Below are 4,345 nucleotides of genomic sequence, written 5' to 3'. Positions count from 1 at the left end.
AAATGCTTTCTCATTAACACATTAATGAATGATTGACAGATCAACTTTACTTGAGGTAAACAAAAACAAGTGTACATAACAGGACCACATACACTGAATATGGAGGCCAGGTCTGTTTGATGACTCTGGGAAGACTGACCACTGAGAATCTCTGACTCTGACCTCTCCTGTTGGTTTCTGTGCACAAAACATGAGATTACATCTCCTCATCCAGGGAGTACACACACACACACACACACAAACACACACAGGGAGGGAATGTTGTGTTTGTTTAATATTGTTTTAGGACTATGAAAATGGACAAAAAGATTAGCCTATGGATTATGAAAACAACAAAAATAAATGTTAAAATGGGAGAGGAGAAATGACTAGAGACAGTGTTGTTTAACTCACTGACCATGACCCATGAGTTCTTCTTACCTTTGTTCAGTAGAAAAGTCTTCATTTCTAAAGTATATAGGTAGATTCATAGACAGGTCACTCTTCATGGACACACAGCTGGGTTCAGGGGAGGCTGGTCTCTCCTGCTTGATTGGACTTCAACACAACAGAGACAAACATTACATCTCTCATCTACTCTGAGCTCAGATGGGGAAACAAGAGTTTAATTCCAAAACGCTATGTATCCCTTTTCAGAAATGTTCGTAAATGATCTTTTGTTGTTTAAAGAAATTATGAGCTTGGTGTGTTTTTTCGCTATCTAATCATGGCATGGGATTGTTCAATGACAGACATGTATTTGTTAAAAATCTATCACTTGATGGTTTCATTTCAGAGGGACAAATATATTTTTTTTTGCTAATTGCTATATATCTGCCTCACTCTCAAATGTGACCGCCCGGCTCGATTCGGTCTTATGCAACATTTGAAATGGTGTTCTTTACATTGGAAAAGGTGGAGACTCAGAGCTAGAAATGTGTATATCACACACTATAGTTGAGGAACAATGTGAAAGTAATTCTGCTTTGAAAGATGATAAACTTGTAACCTCACTTTTTAGAAAATGTCCTTTGAATGTTTTGGTTCCTACTGGAGAGCTCTTCTTTGTCTACGGGGATGTTGCTTTGGCAGATAATGTCACCCATCTTTTTATTTGTTATTTTACGCACGTCATTTTTATTTACAATGACAGCCTACCAAAAGGCAAAAGGCTTCCTGTGGGGACGGGGCTGGGATTAAAAATAAATAAATAAAATAAAATATAAATATAGGACAAAACACACATCAAGACAAGAGAGACACCACAACATAAAGAGAGATCTAAGACAACAACATAGCATGGCAGTAACACATGACAACACAGCAAGGCAGCAACACATGACAACACAGCATGGTGGCAATACAACATAACAACGACATGGTAGCAACACAACATGGTAGCAGCACAAAACATGGTACAAACATTATTGGGCACAGACAACAGCACAAAGGGCAAGAAGGTAGAGACAACAATACAGCCACACATTTCAGTAAGAGAGTCCATGATTGAGTCTTTGAATTAAGAGATTGAGATTGAGTGTTTCTAACTGGACAGTTTTAACTAAAACATCATACATTTAGTTAATTATTATTATTATTATATATAATTAACTAAATGTATGATGTTTTTGGTTCATGTCAGTGTCATTTTTTGTTATGCTATGTGGTTATTTTATGGTTGTAAGTGGATACACCACCACTCCCCTTCACAGGAAAACTCCTGTGTGCTTCTTTCTGTCCCTTTCCACACTGCTAACACAAAAGGAAGGACTGAAAAAGCATTTAACAGATTACTGTGAAGTAATATAATGATGATTCATGTTTATTATTACCTGTTTTTATGCTCATGTTTTGAAATAATACTTCATTAATATAACGATAATTAATAAGCTTGAACATTAATTCAGTCACCTCTGGTTGAGAAAAACGTATTTTCCAGGTACATTCACTGTCAAATTCATCAACCAGCATCGACCTGCTCTGCCTTCTCTCTCTATTAGTCAACTCAGCTCCGAATGCAAGCACTCTGCCTCTCGCTAACCGGGAGGGTTGAATTATGTATTTTACTGGTGGGCTGGAAGACGCACTCTTGTCTTTTCTATTCCGAGGTTGTTTACTCACAATATCAGATATTAACATTCATTTTTATAATGAATGTATACTGAGGTTGAGGTTCTGACTAGTGATAATTTACCCGGGGTTCAATACCTGCTATAGTCATGTCACAATCGTCTTGCGGAGAGAGAGTGGACCAAGGCGCAGGGTGTGAGAAATACATCTTCCTTTTATTTAGACGAAGACGTAACACGAAACGAAACACTCTTACAACAAAACTAACAAAACAAACAAACGACCGTGAAGCTATAAACGAAAGTGCACACACAAGCTACTAACGTTCAACATAGACAATTACCCACAAAACCCAAATGCCTATGACTGCCTTAAGTATGGCTCTCAATCAGAGACAATGAACCACAGCTGTCTCTAATTGAGAACCAATCTAGGCAGCCATAGACATACAAACACCTAGACAAGATACTGACCCATAAACGTACAAAACCCCTAGACAAACCAAAACACATACATTCCCCATGTCACACCCTGACCTAACTAAAATAATAATGAAAACAAAGATAACTAAGGCCAGGGTGTGACAAGTCAATATTTTTTTGCTCTCCCAAAAGCAACACAGCCCTAATACGAGATATATAGCTAACTAAAGTAATGAGTGACCATTTTAGAAAATCATGAGACATATAGTCTGTGGTTGCATGCTATTTTATGTCAATCATATTGCTGCTTGTAGCCTATAACTGGTGCTTCATGGTCTTATGCTGCCGTCTATTGGAAATATTTAGCAATTAAAAGTTTTTAATTCACCTACAGACATTGGTGAGCCAGCAGAGAAAACAATTGTATTTTTTTTGTTAATTCCTTAGATCAGTCTCAAACCTGTCCCACCTATCCCAAGCCAATTGCTGGACTTTCACATAGAGGTTACTAGGTCACCCAGTTCAAACCACATTTGAAAAATAAAACTAATGTGTCTTGTTTATCAAGTGTTCTGCCTTCCAATAACAAATATAATAAAATAACAAAACAATAAAAGCAAAATGCTTACACAGGTTTTGATGAACAAAATAATCAAAATATTATTTAGTACTATAATTGTATTTACTAACATAATATTATTACTAAAATAGTTTCTAAAAGTGTTCTAGGCTACCCTACCATATAATTAGGGTTAAGGCTAAAATAGGTTATATGTAGGGTTAGAGTTTCTGTAYAGCACTTTGTGACATCTGCTGATGTAAAAAGAGCTGTATAAATACATTTGATTGATTGTTTGGTTTAGGGTTTTTAAGGCAAAAAACAGTATGGGTTTATAGCTCTCTTGCTCCTCCCTGTGGCCTTCTGTGGGTACTACATAACTCATTCACAACACCTGCTAGGCTCATAATCTGAGGTAGCAACTGCGTCAGATCTACAAATCAATGAGCTAGACCTGTCCGTTTGGTTTGCAACTCAGTGAATCTGCGCAGCATTCGTTAAATTCGATGCCTACAAACTAACATTTCGATACATATCAAATTACCCAGCAGCCATTTAGAAACAAGATGTCGTAAAAAAATAAATGATCTTATTTCAAAAATGTATTCTGGCTGTTTAAATCGGCCACATCTTGAAAAAGAGGACAGTAATAATAGTAATAATAATTTAATAAAGATATACCCATCTAAAATCTATTAACTGAAAATCTGAGAACAGTAATATTGAAGGTACCCATAAGCAACCATTTCTGATTAAAAAACAAATGTGATGCATTTTGGAAATAAACTGTTAATAATTATTTCAAAAATTGTCATCTCACCTCTTAGCTTTGGTGTCATGTTCCACAGAGAGACTCATTTTAGAGACAGGGCCCCCCTCTCTCTCCCCAGAGAGACTCATTTTAGAGGCAGGTCCCCCCTCCTCTCTCTCCCCAGAGAGACTCATTTTAGAGGCAGGTCCCTCCTCTCTCTCCCCAGAGAGATGCATTTTAGAGAACTGAAACCTAATCAGAGATCCAACATGTTGGTTGTGGTTAACACAGTAATTCTTTAATGTCAATTGTTATTATTTATTAATTATCTCCTATAAAACATTTACTAACAGACATAGAAACAATCAGATGATTTAATGCAATCACATGAATATGTAGCTGTGAAATGACATCTCCATGGTAACTGTCAATAATAATAATAAGTCACTGTTTGTTAAGGTAGTTATAGACAGTACAGCAACAACAATAATAATGATAATAACAATAATAATAAAAATAAGTTACTGTTTGTTAAGGTCGTTATAAACAGTATAGCAACACAAG

General features: G+C 36.3%; 1 long non-coding RNA gene across 2 annotated transcripts in view; it reads right to left on the bottom strand.

Moving 5' to 3' along the window:
* Positions 1 to 89: 89 nt before the first annotated feature.
* Positions 90 to 4,345, bottom strand: part of LOC139026340 (uncharacterized) — a 22,629-nt gene continuing 18,373 nt past the window's right edge. For both annotated transcript variants that reach the window (XR_011478118.1, XR_011478117.1), the window contains exons 3-5: positions 3,851 to 4,033; positions 421 to 537; positions 90 to 177 (exon numbers count right to left, since the gene is read on the bottom strand). This is a non-coding gene — a long non-coding RNA (uncharacterized lncRNA). The remainder of the gene's footprint in view (positions 178 to 420; positions 538 to 3,850; positions 4,034 to 4,345) is intronic.

This window comes from Salvelinus sp. IW2-2015, unplaced genomic scaffold (assembly GCF_002910315.2).
Source record: "Salvelinus sp. IW2-2015 unplaced genomic scaffold, ASM291031v2 Un_scaffold4481, whole genome shotgun sequence".
NCBI lineage: Eukaryota > Metazoa > Chordata > Actinopteri > Salmoniformes > Salmonidae > Salvelinus > Salvelinus sp. IW2-2015.
Note: the sequence above shows the minus strand (reverse complement) of the source record. Positions and strands in the feature narration are given on the sequence as shown.